We start from the raw sequence: 18,628 nt of genomic DNA, 5'->3' as shown, positions 1-18,628 counted from the left end.
CAACCTTGATCATCTTAACCATAAAGACAAGTTCATTATCATGAAGATAGTTGAAAAGAATGATGAGCTTGAAGAAGAGATAGAGAAGCAAGAGCAATCGCTTCAAAATCAAGAAAAGTTTCTCATCTCCAAGATGGAAGAACTAAAGGCTCTAAGTGAAAGGTATGAAAAATTGTCAATTGAGCATGCTTTAGTTACTAAATCCTCTTCTAGTGTTCCACAACTAGAGAAGGAAAACTTTGAGCTCAAGGCAAGGCTAGATGAACTATCAAGCAAGTATAATGTGCTACAAGCAAATTATGTTCATCTAAAGTGCTCTCATGAGAAAGTAGTAGAATCAAGCATTATGCTTGAGGTGGCTCATGAGGTTGTGATTACATCGGTAAAATTTTGTCAACCTCTCACACATCCGCTCACTAGTACACTATCTCAATTAAATATTTCTTGTACTAATGAGTGTGCTCCTCAAGCAAGCCAATCTTCGATTGAGCTAAATCTTATAGAAAACATAGAGCTCAAAGAAGAAGTGCAAAGATTACAGAAAGATGTGATTCGGTTGAAGGGTAAGGAGAAAGAACAACCTTCTCAAGATAACCGTGATAACATGGTGAAGAAGCTTGAGAAGGGTTCAAACCTTGCTTCCTCCAAAGCCCAACAAAAGAATCACATCTCAAGCAAGGCCAACACAACCAAGAGCAAGAAACATGGAAAAGGATGTGCTATTGTTGTGGATTGTATGGACATGAGTGGGCTATGTGTCCACACAAGAGTTGGGCCAACAAGGTTGAAGCTGCCAATCAAAAGGCTTCTACCAAGGAGGCCATGCAAGTAAAGAGTCATGGACAAAGTGCTTGTCTCATGAGCAAGAAATCGGGGCATCCTACCAAGAAATGCTCAATGTACAAAGAAGCAAGAAAGGAAGCCCAAGTTGCAACTAGAAGATGCTATGGGTGCAATGAGATGGGCCACAAGGTTGATAGATGTCCATACAAGCAAAGCAAGCATAGAGCACACAAAGGCCACATATGCTATGCTTGTAGAAGAAAGAGGCATCTAAGCTATGAATGCCCAAATGGTAAAACTCCTAAGCCAAACACATTTGTTTATAAATGATATGCTTAGGAAGACCACAAATGGAGTTAGCACTTGTAAGGTGATGTGTTCATCACAAACTAATGCTAAAGCCATTTGGGTGCCTAAGCACTTGTTGACTAACTTAAAAGGACCCAACAAGAGTTGGGTACTAAAGTGTGCTTAGGTTAATGATGTAGGTACTTGGTGATGAGATGAAATCCTTGGGGTGGTTGAGCAAGCAATTTGATAATATTCACTCAATCTATCAACCAATTCTTATCATAATTCCTTATATGGTTGACCCAAAGATAATTTAATAAATATATCATCTATTTAATCCTCATCATTGGTAACAAGTACCTAAACTTTATATCATAGCCACTTTGTTCGGTTTGTGTACAAAAGGTCACAAATAGACATATTTGTGAAATATTGAAAGTGGTTAATATTTTTACTTGATGTTTATCATATTTGCCATATGTTGCTTTTATTAGCTCTCTAGTAGAGTAATTTATTTGTTGAGATGCAAGTATACAATAAATAAATATTACAGTTAAAACGAAGAATCATAAGCAGCAAATTAATTGGTTCTGTCTTGCACCTATCGGACGTGTCCGGTATTACTATCGGACGTGTCCGGTATGGCCAGGGACAGAAAGTCAGTGCTTCTATTCTGTGTATTCCGGACGTGTCCGGTATGCCTACCGGACGTGTCCGGTATTGTAGGAACCAGAACACTAATTGTATAAGCAACTGAGTTTTTGGATTCATACATTTTTTATATATCCCTAACTTACTCAGAAGCTTGTGTTTTATCAAATCTAAGTGGATTGTGAGCATCTCTTAAACTCACTTTTAACTATGACAATCTTATTTGGTTTATGGTCAAAATGAAAATTGGCTCTCAATTTCTTATTAGAATAAAAGTGCTTGTTGAAAGTCAGTCAAAATACTTGAAGCACTTATTTAGGGGGAGCTAAATTTCTATTTTGCACCATTGTGGACTAACAAATTTATCTAGCATTCTTTATAGTCCTTTGGATGAAAATGTATCTAGCATGATTATTTGGCAATTGAGGTCAACATAAAGATCATCATGCTACTTATCTTCTTAGTGGTATTCTTGTGGGCTCAAGGCAAAGGTATGTGTTTACATACATACATTGTAAGTGCATCTAAGGCCCTTTATATGTTAGAATATGCATTTGTGTGACATAGGAGAGATGTTTTTCAAAACCCCTAACTAGCATGAGTAGGAAGTGTGAATTTGAAAAACTATTTGAATCTTGGTCCTTGTGACCTAGCCTTGCCATGTGATGATTATAGCTCTCCTTGATTGTTTGATTAGCTAATCACACATGACATGGCTCTCTTAAGTCCACAATCTACTTTGTCTCACTTTATCTCTCTCAAGCAAGCAAATTATTGATTATGCCATATATTTGGAAAAGAGAAAATAAATTGATGGCATTCGATAAGAAAAGTGATAGTACTCGGTTTGGATCCAGATCATACACCTTTTTGGACTGAGCAACAACAGAGAAAGGGATTGGAAGAGTGAGAACACTTTTTGGAATTATTTGGGCCAGCCCGTGAATACCGGACGTGTCCGGTATGATACCGGACGTGTCCGGTATGAGCGGGACTATAAAAATAGAGCATACCCCTTCGGCCCAAACAGACTTGCCTCCTCCAAATCAACCAGCCGATGCCCTTCTTCCCACCTAGGGCGACCAAGGATTTCACCAAGGAAAAGAGAGAGAGGGAGATTGCATTGGAGAAGGCTTGGATCAAGGATTGAAAGCCCGTGGATTTGGATTTCACATTGCATTCTCTTCTCTCCTCTCAAGGTACCCTAATCACGGACCTCGTCCGATCTACTTGGTCAATACATGATTTGAAAATTCCTTCAGTCAATATGCTGCATTGGTGATGGAGAACCAATGCCCAAAGTTTGGTATTAATCCGTGTTGGTTTGAATCAAGGAACCCTGGTTAGGGTTGCTGGTTGCCCATACCGGATGTGTCTGGTATGCTACCGGACGTGTCCGGTATGACCCAGCAGAGCAGGCTCTCTGCTTCCTTTGATTCAATGCTATCCTAGAATTGTTTATTAGGCATAGTTTCTTCGGTATCTATGTTTTGCAAACCTTGTGATAATGGTGTGTCGAGGTGATTGTAAAACCTTGGATAAAAGAATCTATGTCTAATTATAATTCAAGAATAAGCTATGGGCATGTATCTAAAATTCTTTAGAAATCTTTGGATATAGGACAGCAGCCATGAGTGGACGATAGGAGCCGAGGTCCAAGCATAGGCATGATCCAGCACTTGAGAAGTACAAGAAGGCGAGACAGGATATGCATCCTGGATTTCAGCCAACCAGTAGGAGGTCCACCAGGGCTGCCTCTAGTGCAGCAGCTCAGTATGCAGAGGGGTCCAGGAGCTCTTCTTTTGACATAGACATTGATGAGTTCAGAGTGGAGTCTAGAGATGAAAGAAAGAGGAAGAGCACTGACAGAGGATCAGATGGTGACAGCTCAGATGAGGAGCAGGAGATTGAGGAGGAGGAGTCTGTTCCTCCAGTTTAGCACTAGCCTAGTCAGGGGATGCACTATGGTCTCCTTGAGACACGTCTGCCCAATGTACCCTCCTATGTTTCTAGGGTTGATTATAGAGGAAAGGGTATGACCAGGAGAGCCAGAGATGAGCAAAGGGTTGATCTGAGGAGCTTACCTAAGGTTCAGTACGATCACCGCTTCCAGACAGCCTTTCACCTGGACTTCTACTCCAGTGTGATTCTCACTAGGAACCCTGTGATTGCCAGATCTCAGTGGATTGATTGGCAGTATGTTACAGAGTTGTAGAAGGCCTTAGTTGATCATGCCATTGCCATTTGCCAGCGCACTGGGGTTTATGAGATCATGGAGTTCCAGCATGACTGGAACACAGAGGTAGTAGCTCAGTTCTATGCTACTCTGTTTGTTGAGGAGGATGAGAGGTAGATGCACTGGATGCTTGAGGGCTAGTGGTACAGTGTTGACTATGATATTTTTGCCGCCCATCTTGGCTTCTTAGAGGATGATCTCCAGAGGGATAGGATCCACACCGAGCAGGTGTTACCCCCTAAGCAGCTCGCGTATATGTATCCTCCTGGTGGTGAGAGAGGAGGTGTGGGGAAGGTTCTAGGTCTTTACCCTACCTATAGGTACCTGGACAGGATGTTCAGGAAGACTATTGACTGCAAGGGTGGAGACAAGGGCAACATTGCAGATTATTCCAGGAACCTACTCCATAGGATGGCACCTGATGCTCGGCCCTTCAGCGTGTTTGATTTTATTTGGTCCGAGATCAGGAGTGTTGGAGAGAGGCCCCTCAAGGGCTATGGTTTTGCTCCTTATATCATGCATATGATTGAGCAGGTGATAGGGCACACTTTTGAGTATGATAAGATTCATAAGGCCCTGAAGATTATTATAGATCTGTCTGAGATAGGGTTACCTCTAGCAGGACCAGGAGGAGCAGCCGCAGCACCAGAGGTAGATGCACCTGGGAGTGGTGCACCAGTAGGAGCCTCACCTTCACCACGTGCTCCCTCACGTTCTACTTCATGCCATGGCAGTCCTCCTTTACCTATCCATAGGCTTTTCAGCTCTATATTTGGGATGTGCCATGACATCTAGACTAGGTAGCAGAAGGAGAGGGAGGCTAGGAGGAAGGACTCTCGGACTTTGAAGCAAATTGCTTCTAATCTTGAGCTTGATCCTCCTAGGTCTCCTCTATCAGATGAGGCAGCTAGTGGGCCTGAGACTGAGGAGTAGTAGCAGGCTGGATATGATAGAGAGTATGTTGAGTTCATACAGCGATAGCAGCAGTAGCAGGCACCTGAGCACCCTAACACTCTACCACTTTAGGCTCGTGTGCCTACTCACTCTCAGCCATGTCCCAGCACTGCTGATGACTATGCTACAGATTGGTGGAGTGACCTGACAGGTGGTGGTGGCTTCTACGGGTCTGGTGGCTATGACCCGTCTGGTGTAGGTGGTTCTCGTCCAGTCGGTGTTGCACGCTCAGATGATGATGATGATGATGTTGAGTGATGACAGAGCTTAGTGACAGCTTGTAGCCCCTTTGTCCTTAGTATGTCATTGTTGGACCTTTGTGGTGATAGATGACAAAGGGGGAGAGAGACTGATTAAAGCTTCAGGATAGTTTCGTTTGCTTATCTTTGTACCTGAAGATATGTACTGCAGGCTGTAGTTTGTTTTTGAGCTTCATTGATTATATCTTGTGAGAGATGAGACTTATGCTTTATCTATGTATCTCTTGAGACATGATCTTTATCTATATATCAGTGGTTTCTGGACTTGAGAAAATTTGTAATGACTGCTATGTGTGAATTACATGTGTCATATTTATTTTCATAAGGACTATACATGCTAGAATAAAAATATTTGATGTGATGCCTTTATATTTATTCTTGTATGATATATCTTGTCATATGCATCATGGTTTCTCTTTGTCACACACACATGCACCCCACGGATGCAATGATTTAGGGGGAGTCTCCTATTTGTTTTAGTATGTGCAATTGACATTTGAGGTCAGTTTGTGAATTCTAATCATAAGCACATATTAAGGGAGAGCCTCTCATAAATCATTAAACCCAAAAGTTTAAATGTTTATATCATTTTATAAGCTTTAATCAAGTTGTCATCAATCACCAAAAAGGGGGGAGATTGAAAGTGCATCTAGCCCTTTAGTGGGTTTTGGATGATTGAATGACAACATGATTAAAGGACTAACCCATTTGCTAAGTGTGAACAGGTAATAGGTTATCTCACAGGTACTTAATGAAAGCTAAAATGATGTGTTGTTGTATAAACAATCTAGTTCAAGCACAAGACAATAATGCAAATGGAATTCATGTGGAGGCTTATTTCTTGTGGGATTTCCATGTACTATGTGAAAGCAAGCTCATGATTATTAGTTAATGAGACAAGAGGGATTGCATATGGAATGGTCTCATATTTGAAGCTTGCTAAATTAAAATGAAAAAGATAACAATACATATGAATGGATGATTCAACACAAGATATGACTTGATGGCTTGAGATGGTGAAGATAGCAAGGAAAGGCTTCGAGGTACTAAGCAAGGGTGAAGGGCAAGCGACGGCTTGGCGGCCGAAGAACCTAGCTAGGGTGAAGAAGAAAGTACTTGCATTTAGTTGAGGTACTAATCAAGCTAAGATGGTCATATTGATGTGAAGGATCAAATCTATAATGAAGTATTTGATGGAAGTGACTTGATACATTTGGGATTATTCAAACTTGATGAATGGAATCAAGTCACATGCTCAAGATGGCTATGCTCAAGTGAAAAGATCAACATCAACATGTTAGCACCCTTACTTGATGAAGATTGGAAGGGACGGCATAAATTCAAAAGAACAACTCAAGTGGTACAAATTCATATTTCTGTTTATCTTGAGTTTAATAGGTATGCCGTACTACTAAGAGGGATGCATCATGTTGATAGATAATGTTTCATAAGTGCTCAAGCCAACCCATGTGAGTTTTGAGAATTTGAGCGATAAAAGAGCTAACTAATTTCTTGCTGGTCTGGCAATACCGGACGTGTCGTGTCCGGTATTCATACCGGACGTGTCCGGTATTTGTCCAGCAGCTATAAAATTGTTGCTCTTGGATTAGTTCGTCGGGAGTTCCAACATAGGTCGGGAGTTCCAACGGTCAGGAGTCCCAGCATGGGTCGGGAGTTCTGACGTCTCGCACTTCAATCGACTTGGAGGGTTCACTATCCTGGTCATACCGGACGTGTCCGGTATGGATGACCAGAAGCCAACGGCTAGTTTTCAAAAGCCGTGAGGGTCGGGAGTTTCGACGTGAGTCGGGAGTTCCGACATGTGTCGGGAGTTCCGACACCTCACTAACTTTAACTCAGTTACATGTTTTTCAAATTACTGAGGGTCGGGGGTTCCGACTTGAGTCGGGAGTTCCGATGGTCAGAAATCCTGGCATTCTTCGGGAGTTCCGATGCCTCACAACATCACTGTAACTTAGTTACCGTTGGCGCAGTGTGAGTCATACCGCTATAAAACGACTAGTTTTTCAAGGGGGCTATAAATACTCCCAAGCCTTCACCTTTGGAGGCTGCTGATTCTGCCGTGAGAGACACACGTTTTTGAGCCTTGCCAACTCTCCTAAACCCTCTCTTAGTGAGTGTGTGATCCAAATTGCAAAATCAATTTGTGGGTTGAGAAAGAATTTGAAAAAGAGAGCAAGCCACCACTTGAGCACTTGTGCATATTGTCAATCTCGTGATTCGCATTTGTCACTCTTGGACTCTTCGGTCCTAGACGGCTAGGCGTCGCCGGAGAGCAACCGAGAGATTGTGGTTGTTTTGGAAAGTTTGTAACGGTCGATTCCGCCGCCTCGGAATCAAATTAGTGGAAGGAGGAAAAGGAGTTGGAAAAGACTCCGGCTAGAGTGACCTTCGTGGTACCCTCTAGGGTTGACCTTCGCTGGGTCGCCCACAGCCCCCTCAACGGAGAGTAAGACTCGAACGAGTCCGAACTTCGGTAAAACAAATATCGTGTCTAAATTCGCATTTTATTTGATATTTGTGTTGCTCTAGCTATTCTACAGGTTCTCTATGTATATTGTCATCTCCATTAGGTGCCTACAGTTTGGTTTGAAGATAGAAATCGAAAGGAGCAAGTTCGGGGCCGATCTGCTAAAATCATGTATACCGGACTCTTATACGTCCAGTATTTCCTGCCTGCACTGAAAATATTTATTCTCTGTTCTAACTTGGTGTTGCAGGGTTGTAGCTTCTAGATATATTCTTTATACCTTGTTTACTTTGTGGCTAACTTGTGAGGGGTGCTAGTACTCTTAATTTGGAGTTTCCATTTTGGAAACTCCCCTTTCTAATTGTTTCCGCATTTAAAGGTGTTAATTTTCAGAAACGCCTATTCACCTCCCCCTCTAGGCGGCATCCTAGGTCCTTTCAAATGTTAGCACCCACAACACTATTGGTGTTCTGACATGTCTAGAAGGTTATAAAGTACCCTTCTGACTTGACCTGATAGTACTATCCTACAGGTGTGCTAGGTACGGTCCTTGGTATTACGGTTTTAACTTCAGCGCCCTGCCTTACTTCTTCGCCTGATTCTTTGGGTCCTTACTACATTTGTCCTTTACTCCTTAGTCTTCTACAATTTGTCTCAGCACGCTTGCTTATTGCTTTGTAGGATTTGGAGATGTCGAGCCACAAGTCCCGTTTCCTCTAGGAGGAGCACACTTGGATGGAGCGGGAGGCCACGGTCTCATAGCGGGTCACCGAGCTCAAGTGCCAGCTAGAGTCCACCTATTGTGAGTCTCAAGACTAGGCGGCCGAGGCGACAGCAGCGTGGGCGGTGGAACTGCTCTCGGCGGAATGAGCGACCACCGCCAAGCGGGGACTCGACGCGATGAAGGTCTAGCTGGCGGAGACCAAGGCGGTAGAGGTCTGGCTAGCGGAGACTAAGTCAGCACTTTAGAAGTCCCTAGAGGCTCTGGTGTTAGAGCGGAAGGCCTAGTCGTAGGTCGACCAGGAAGTGCTCGTGCTCCGGGGGCAGATGCTTGGGACAGAGGAGTCGAACGTTCGGCTGTGCGAGCAGGTGACTCGGCAGGAGGAAGGACTCTCCATCCTTAAGAACACCCGCCTCGGTAAGTACATGTTACACTTTTGGTTGATGTCTTGGTATTTCCTTTCCCTCGCTTCTGAGCTTGTCATCCTTCTTCTAGAACTAGGTGGAAGGGTTGGTTCTCTAGAGTGGGACCTAGAGACGGCCAAGGCGATGATTGGTCAGAGCGTGGAGTTGCTGGCCAAGTCCCTTGAAGAGCGACGTGCTCTTGAGGGGGAGCTTGACCAAATCCACAATTCCCCTAGGTCGTTGTCTTGAAGGTGTTCGGGTCAGCGCCGAGCACCAGCATGCCCGCCATCCGACTGGTGGAGCTCCCGAATGAAGTTCGGGCGCTTATCTTAGACAGGATGTTCTACCGAACATTGGGGGTGTTGACTTCAGTGGCAATGCACCACCTGGACCTAGACTTCACCGCCATCTACAGCGGGTACACTGACGGCTAGAGCGTGGATGCCATCCATGTGCTCGGAGAAAGCTTGCTACCACATGCATAGTTGGTGGTAGAGCAAGTCTCCACGCAATGGGTGATGGAGGCTCGCCGTGCGAGCACGGCTGAAGGCACGCGCTAGGAAGATGTCGCCTAGCCTATGGATGGAGTGGAGCTTGGGTCAAAAGCAAATGTCATCCCACCTATGACTGAGCCAAACATCGTCCCATCAGAGACCAAACAACTTTTATCCTCGTTGTTTGAGCCAGCAGCTGATGCCGTGGGGTGGCCACAATAGAATGTAAAGTAAGAATAGTCAATATTTGTAAGGGATGAGTTCATTGGGGAGCCCCCTATGTAAACATTTTTGTGTATTCATGAACACATCAATTTGGCTTTGTGATGAAATCACTTCATAAAGGGAAGCTTGTCCCATCCGTTCCTTATTTTTACCCTAGCATAGCTTTGTTTCTTATTCTTTCTTTTTCACACTGGCCCATTTGAATCATAGGCTACAACCTTAAGAACCTGGGCATAGCTTGCGAGGCTCAGCTGCTCATAACCATAGGTCGTGGCGGGGTGTGATCGGTCAGAATGCTTAAAGCCTAAGTTACGTAGGGTAATTAAAGGAACAGACTACCCTTTCATTCGGATAAAAAGTATTTACTATATGATAGTAAAAAGAGAGGTGGTATCACACCCTCATGGATCACACGAGCGACCCAAGCCGAGAGTGTTTAGACTGGGGTGCTTTGTAGGAGCAAAGGTTGAATGAAAAGAAAGCGGTAAGACCGAATTTTTTAGGGGAAGAAACAACATAACTGTTCGATGATCCAAGTGTTGGTGAGAATGTTGCCGTTGTCGTCCTTCAGTCGGTAGGTGCCTGGTTGGATCACTTCAGTCATTGTATAGGGTCCTTCCCATGGTGGAGAGAGTTTGTGTTTCTCCTTGGTTGGTTGGGTTCTCCAAAGTACGAGGTCTCCGACCTCGAGGATCCTCCCTCTGATTTTTCTTCCATGATACCTACGGAGAGTTTACTAGTAGCGAGCGGAGCAGATGATGGTCATCTCATGAGCCTCCTCAAGTAGGTTGACTTCATCTTGATGAGCCTCCGTGGCTCGGTCATGGTCGAAGGCCTTCACTCTTGGGGCGCTATGGTCGAGGTCGGAGGGCAGCACTGCTTCAGCTTCGTAGGCTAGGAAGAAGGGTGTGAACCCTGTGGATCAGTTTAGGGTCATCCTTAGGCTCTAGAGGATCGTTGGGACCTCTACAACCCATCGCTCGGTGTACATGTTGAGTCAGTCAAAGATGTGTGGCTTGAGTCCTTGGAGGACCATGTTGTTGGCTCACTCGACCTGACCGTTAGTATGTAGATGTTCGACCAAGGCCCTATCGATCCTAATGCTGTATCTATCATAGAAGTCTAGGAACTTCTTCTCGGTGAAGTTAGTACCATGGTCAGTGATGATACAGTTAGGAACACCATACTAGTAGATGATGTCAAGGAAGAATTTGATCGCCTCTTCCGAACGAATGTTGGTGATGGGCTTCGCCTCTATCCACTTGGTGAATTTGTCCACTGCTATGAGTAGGTGAGTGAAGTCGCTCAGGCCCTTTCTGAGGGGTCCTACCATGTCGAGGCCCTAGACCATGAATGGCTAGGTGATGGGGATGGTTTGGAGCTCCTATGCTGGCAAATGAGTTTGCTGAGCGTAGAACTAACATCCTTCACACCTGCGGATGACCTCCTCTGCTTCTCTTAGCACAGTGGGCTAGTAAAAACCTTGCCAAAAGGCTTTTCCGACCAGCGACGTTGGGGCCACATGATGTCCGTAGATTTTGACATGGACCTCGAGGAGGAGCTATTTTACTTGGTCGGTAGGGATGCACTTCATAAGTATTCCTGATGGACTTTGCTTGTAAAGTTTGTTACCAATTGTGACAAACATCTTGGTGCATCGAGCGATCCATCACGCTTTAGTCCATTAGGTGGGAGAACCTCCTCGACGAGGTAGGCGAGTAGCGATGCTCACCAGTCGGCTTGATTGAGTGCTACCACGGCGATGTTGTCACAAAAGGACCAAGGTCGGAGCCCTTGAGCACTAGGTTTGCATCAGGGTGTGTCTGGATCGAACCTTCTAGGATGCGGGCAGACGACTCATGAAGGTCGTTGTATCCAGAGTCAAAACTTGTCTGGCAGCCAATTTTGTGACAAAATCGATGGCATCGTTTTCCTTTGAGAGAATTCCTTATTTAACACTGAAGAAATTACCCGTTCCTTTTTTGGCCCTCGAAAAATTTTCGTTCCCTATTTGACACCGAGTTCAACTTTTGTTCCTTCTGTGACACTCCATTGCGTTTTCCATCTAGCCACCATTAACTACGCTGTGAAAAGATGATTTTGCCCCTGTGGGCCCTACCACCCTTCTCCCTCCTCTCCTCCTCTAGGCAGTCGCCTCGCTCCCTCCGTCTCCCCGCAGTCATGTAGACGCGCCCATCCCTCCCGATGGTGCCCTCCCCTCTCTCCCTCTCTCCACTCTCTCTCCCTCCCTCTCTCCCTCCAACTCTCCATTCCAAGCCCCTCTCCCTCCCGAGCATGGCGGTGGTCCTCCCTTCCCTAGGCGCGGCGACACCCCTCCCTTCCCTAGGCACGGTGGCGCCCCTCCCTTCCGCGCTCCTCCCTCTCCTCGATGGCGACCGGTGGTGGACTAGAAGCAGCGATGATGGTGGCGCGGTGGAGCAGGCGGCCGTGATGACGACGGTGGAGTCTAGCGAGATCCATCCTCGGGGCTCGCGGATCTGGCCTCGGGGCATGCGGATCTAGCAGATCTAGCCTCGGGGCTCACAGATCTAGCCTCGGGGCATGCGGATTCGGCCTTGGGTGACCGGCGGTGGACTAGAAGTGGCGACAATGGTGGCATGGTGGAGCAGGCGGCCGCGATGATGATAATGGAGTCCGGTGGGATCTAGCCTCGGGGCTCGTGGATCTAGCCTCGGGGCACGCGAATCCACCCACGGATCTGGCGAGCTCACCGGCGGCAAATCGAGGGCGAGCACAGGCGCAGCAGTGGCTGGATCTATTGGTGGGGAAGCCAGATTTGGCTCGATGGTGGAGGATGCGCCCCAGTGGTGGATCCAGCGAGCATCAATGGCTGCCCGTGGATGGGCTCGGTGGGCCCATGGGTGGCGGGGATGGCCAGCGGCCTTCTCCTCAGGTGGTGTGGCCGCAGACTAGGGGAGGACACAATAGCCTAGAGGAGAGGAGGGAGAAGGGTGGTGGGGGCCACAAGGGAAAAATCGTCTTTTCACAGCGCAGTTAACGATGGCCGGATGGAAAACACGATGGAGTGTCACGGAAGGAACGAAAGTTGAACTCGGTGTCAAATAGGGAATGAAAACTTTTCGAGGGCCAAGAAAGGAATGGGTCATTTCTTCAGTGTCAAATAAGGAATTCTCTCTTTTCCTTTTGGGGGACATGGTGTAGATCGATCTCCTAGAATTTGTCCTTGAGCTTGCGCACCTCCTGGCAGTATGCTGCCATGAGGGGGCTTTTGCAAGAGGATTCCTTCATGACTTGGTTGATGACCAACTCTGGGTCACCGCGGATGTAGAGCCATGTTGCACCGAGCTTGATGGTGACCTAGTCTAGCGATGTGGGATGGATGGTCCCTCTGATCAAAAGTGATTAGAGATTTTGACTAGCTAAGGAAGGAGGGGATGGCCGTTTCGACGATGCATGCCTCTCTGTAGCACACTTTGTGCTAGCGCTTGGAGTAGATAGCGTTGGATCCCCCGAAGATCATGAGGCATTCCTTAGGATCAGGAAAACTATCCTCATCCTTACCCACTATGCCTCCTTTCTTGGCTACTACCTCCTTGCCCTTTCCTTCTTTTGGCCCATCGGCCTATCGTAGGAACCGCTTGAGGAGCTCACAGTCCTTGTAGAGGTGCTTGATGGGGTAAGCATAGTTGATGCATGGGCTATCCATGAGCTTGTCAAAGTGGTCAGGCTGGCCTTGCTAGGGCTACTTGCCCATGCGATCAACTAGAGCGACCAACGTAGAGTTGGCCAGTCAGCGCTGATCCTTCTTGTTCTTTTTACCCCTCCGCGTGGAGGGGCCCTCATCTTGGTCCTCGTGCTTGGGCTTGCCCTTGTCCCAACCTCCACTAAACACTGCTCCAACCACCTCCTCGCTGAAGGCGGGGTTCGTAGCGACGTTGAGTAGGTCGCACATGGTTCAAGGCATTAGACAGCTAAGCTTGTGGATCAGGGACTCATAGGTTGTTCTAGAAAGGAATGTGCTGATGACGTCCGCATCGACGACATCAGGAAGGGAGTTGCATCATTTTGAGAACCTATGGATGTAATCCTACAAGGACTTGTTGGCCTCTTGCTAATAGCTCTTGAGGTCCTAGGAGTTTCTTGGGCAAACATACGTCCCCTAAAAATTCCCGACGAAGATCCTCTTGAGGTTCGCCCAGTCATAGATGTTGTCATGTAGGAGGAATTCAAGCCACGCTCGAACATGTTCCTCCACACAGATAGGGAGATGTTGAATGATGAAGTGGTCATCATCCACTCCTCTGGCTTGGCAGGCGAGCCTGAACTCTTTAAGCCATATGCCAGGATTCATCTCCCTAGTATATTTGGTGATGTTGGTAGGCGGTTGGAAGCGCTACAGGAACGGCGCTCTCTTGATGTGTCGGCCAAAGGCCTATGGTCCTAGGCCATCTGGGCTAAGACTCTGGTCATCGGGCCAGTGACCATGCCTAGGGTGCGTTTCATCGCTCCCCTCAATGGTCCACCCATGGCCCATGTCGCCTGCTCTCACTGCCCCTCGATGGACATCATCATCATGATGGGCTTGACACCGATTGTTCATGATGCTATGAGCATCTCGGTTTGGCCCGAGCCATTCGCGCATAGGGGGTTAGAGTGGTGCGGGCACCAGGTCAGGCCGTGGTGCAGCTACGGCCTCCTGTTCCTTGCCCGGTGACTGTAGTGGTGAGCAGATGGAGCGATTCATCTGGTGCATCCCCACTCCCCTAGTGGGGAGAGAGGCCGTGAGTCGGTGTCACGACATAGAGCTCTCCGCCTGTTGAACGGTGGCAGTTTGCACCAGCGCTCGGAGGTTTCGGTGGACCGCCTGCTCTTGGGGGTCGACAGGCTCTAGAAGGCCATGTAGGAGCATCGCTATGGTGGTGATGTTCTAGCTAGATTGACCAAACTGTGGGGATCATTCCCCCCATCCATGATGCTGCGCTGAACCTGGCGAGCGCAACCCTAGGCATCGCTTACCTAGTTACATGCATGGGGCTCAGCGTGTTGCCCTGAGCGCATCGGTGCAGGTGGTAGCTAGTTCTATTGCCTTTGTCGTAGCTCCTCACCATGCTCCTACGGACACACAAGGGCCTCCACATGAGGGTTCGAAGGGGTGTGGGGTATGTAGAGACTCTGCTACCACTAGCGATTGTCCCAGGACATCTGCCATAGCACACTCCTAGGACAAAGGGTGGCTAGGTGCCATGACGTCGCTGATGTTGGAGCCATCGCTGTCAACATCATCATCCATAAGGTTGTGAAAAGAGGCGAGAGCATAGCCCGCCATCCCCACGAATTCAGATGTGAGAGGGGGCATACACGTCTATGGGGGACACGAGGCCATAGGGGAACCAGTTGCATGGCGGTCGCAGCAGGGACAACGGGGTCCGTTCGGAGAGTCGATAGAAAACATAAAAAAGCGAGTAAAGAATAATATGTATGTTACTCATAGTGGGGTTTGAGCCCTACATAGGCTTGGAGTGAAGCCTAGGCGTCTCATTGTTGAGGTCGCCGGGTGGCCCAGAGCCGACGGAGGGTGCTCCTTCGATGGGCATCAGGACAAGTGCCTGCTCGTAGAGGTGAAGCACGCCGAGCCAATTGGCGACGAAGTCTAGGCTTCCAAAGAGGAAGGTTTGGGATGGCTCAAAGATGGGAAGAACCCACATTCCAACAGGTGGGAGTGTAGAAAACTCCAACAAGCTAAAGCGAGTTGTATCGCTTGAGCCCATCATGCCAAAGATGGTGGAAAGGTGGGCCATCCGATGATCAAAGGCATGAACGTACGATGTCCTCTCCACGGACGGCGCCAACTATCAGTGCAAAAAGTGACCAACTAGTAAATATTTATCATTTTGGCATACGTTGTGATCGAATATGGCCTAGCACTCAATGACACATGGTTTATACTAGTTTAGGCAACGTGCCCTACATCCTGTTTGAGTCGGTCGGTGACTTTATTCTGAGCCTAGGTGCTCGAAGTTTGCTATGGGGTTACAAATGTGGAGTAAGATGGAGGGTATCAGAGGTCTGGTCGGACTCTGGACCAAAGGTCTTAGAGTGACGGGAGCTCCTACATGCGCTAAGTATTAGAACATATGCTCTGTATAGCTTTAGAATGTCTAAAGCTAGCAGAGAGTGAGTTAGAATGATCCGTCTGTTGTCTGTCATTTGTTGGATCGATCCTCTGGTTGTTTTTTAATCATCCTCTGTTAGTAGAGAGCACATCCCCTTTTATAGATTAAGGGGACGACCTTACAAGTGAGAGCGAGGGAGTGTGTGCTACCTAGTCTTATTGCCCACGCCGTCGGGTACGAGATGGTTTGTCGGCGCCCATAATACTATTGATGGCTTGGATGCATGTGGTTGGTTCCACCGTGTTCTTCTGGTACAGCAAATGTCGGTGCCTACCATACTGTAGGTTAAATGTTAGCGCCCACAACACTATTGATGTTCTAACATGTCTAGAAGGTTATAAAGTACGCTTATGATATGACCTAATAGTACTGTCCTACTGGTGTGCAGGGTACGACCCTTGGTATTGTGGTTTTGACTTTAGCGCCCTACCTTACATGCTCTGCCTAATTCTTTGGGTCCTTACCGAGCGGGCATCCCCGGTTGGTTGTTTACTAGTCAGCTTCGACCGCGATGGTCGAAGAAGTGCTATAAGCAAAGGTTCGACATACTCCTGGTTAGAGAAACGAGTCAGAGTTGGAAGTGAGCGTCGCCCCTCCTTGGCCAGACCTTCCAGTCATAAAGGCAGGTCAGACTTGGAAGCGAACGTCGCCCTCCCTAGCTAGGCCTTCTAGTTGGAGAAGCGGGCCGGAGTCAGAAGCGAGCACCGTCCCTTCTTGGCTAGGCCTTCTGGTTGGAGAAGTGGGTCGGAGTCGAAAGCGAGAACCGTCCCTTCTTGGCAAGGACTTCTGGTCGAAAACTGGATCGCTCTTCTGGCCTATTGTTAGGCACTTGGGTCGACCTAGGAGTTGCGCATCATTTGCAACGTCGTCTGCTGGGCCGAGCTTTTGCTAGGAAGCAGTCCCATTAGGGACCCCAGGTTTATAAACCCGACAGGAGCCCCTGAGCCCTCGGGCGATTTAGATAGAATCGTCTTGCTTTTTTCCATTTTGACAGTGGGTGTGCGCGAGCGCACCCGTGGGTGTAGCCCCCGAGCAATTTGGGTAGAATCGTCTAGGTTTTTTTTGTTTTGACAGTGGGTGTGCGCGGGTGCAGCCGCGGGTGTAGCCCCCAAGCCCCCGAGTGATTCGGGTAGAATCATCTGGGAGGGTTTCATTTTGACAGTGGGTGCGTGCGAGCACACCCGTGGGTATAGCCTCTGATCCCCCAGACGATTCAGGTAGAATCGTCTATGGTTTTTTCATTTTGACAGCAGGGGAATTTTTTGTTTTGACAATGAGTGCATGCGAGTGCACCCGATGGGTGTAGCCCCTGAGCCTGCGTCCGACTGGTGAGTTAGTTGGAGGCAGAGCATCTTGGTACTCTTTCCTGGGGCAGCAGACTGTTGTTTGGGGTGTTCACCCACGACTTGCGTTGTCGGTTGATTTCTTGAGTCGGTGTCGGGCGACCTGAGCCCCATTGGGCTCGGTAGGGGTTGGTCTAGCTCTGTGTGTTACCCCATCCATGGTTTCCGCAATCGAAGGGGCTAAGCTAACGTTGCTTGCCTCGATGGCTCTAGCGACGCGCTCGGTGAGCTCGCTAACGGGCACGTTCGAGTTAAATTTGGGTCCATCATTTGTGACGGGGTTGGCATAGCCATCATGTGGCATCCCACTGCTCCTTAACCAATGTCCTAGTAGATGCTTGGGTTGTTTCAGAGACCGACTCAGGTGGCCCGCTGGCCTCCCCTCGATAGAGATTCTGTGGGCATGGCTCGATGTTAGGATCGAACGGGAAGGTTGAGATGACCCTGTCTGCTTCTGAGCAGATCTGGCGAGGGCTGCTGGGGCTCATCTGCATTTTCTCCCCTGGCTCTGTTTGATACGAGGCGGCCTTGAGCCCTTCACGGGCCAGCCTTTGAACCCCGGTCGGTCGTTGCTCACGTCGAATGTGGCAACTACCGCTTCATGACGCAACATGGAGCATTATGACGCATTTAACTGCATATGCGATGTTTCGGATGTATGGAATGAATGAATGACTTTATGAATGAATGTGTGAATGCGTGTATAAGTATGGATGAATGAATGATCATGTATCAGAAAAATAAAGTAGGAGAAATTGGTAGAGTTACCTTGATGACTCGAGTGATAGGTTTTGAGGAGTTTTTATCGAATATGCCCGAATGGGATTCGTGTTCATCCTTCATGACGGAGTCGACATGGCCCACATAATCTATTATTTTATTAAAAGAAATCTTGTTTAATTCATAACTTTTCCGGTATAGCTCCGATTAGAGTGCTTTTTCGCGTCTATGTGTTCGTAGCGAGACGTAGATTTGTTTTACAAACTTTTCATCTTGATTTTATGTTTAGTGTACTGTTCTAATATAGATCTATTGTTTGCTTCGTGTATGATTGCATGGATGCTTGTGTGGTGCTTTATGATCATGTCCAGTCGGTGAGCTTTGCGTTGGTGATATAAAAGAAGTTGGTGATCTAGAAGTTCTTTGGAGGTTATAATTCAATAGAAGAAGGATTTGAGTTTAAGGAAAGTATAGCATGGGATCTTCCTTGCTGTTCTATACACCTTTAATCATTTAATTTATACTGTATATGTCTACCTTGACTGCCACTAAGAATTTTCTAGTGCTTTGTTACCTTATGCCTTGTTACCTATAGGGTATTACATTGGGTAGTATGATGCTAGTGCTCAATTAAAGACTATGATTTTGTAACTTGACCAATGATATATGTAATAAACATTAAAATATGCTTTTTAGCAACATGGAATTAGGGGGCTAGAGCATTGAGTTGTTTTTATGGTTCTCTAGATTCCTCTCCCTAAGGACTTATCTGTAAATGATTATCCGAGACTTTACAGTACAGCTGTGAGGGCTATATGGCTTTGGCTTTAGCTCAGTATGAGGACATTTTCTAGTTTGTTAGTGGTTATCTTTATTGGCGTAAGAATGACTTGACGAATC

The sequence above is a fragment of the Miscanthus floridulus genome, chromosome 8, assembly GCF_019320115.1.
Source record: "Miscanthus floridulus cultivar M001 chromosome 8, ASM1932011v1, whole genome shotgun sequence".
NCBI classification, from domain to species: Eukaryota; Viridiplantae; Streptophyta; class Magnoliopsida; order Poales; family Poaceae; genus Miscanthus; species Miscanthus floridulus.
This window is presented reverse-complemented; position numbering follows the sequence as displayed.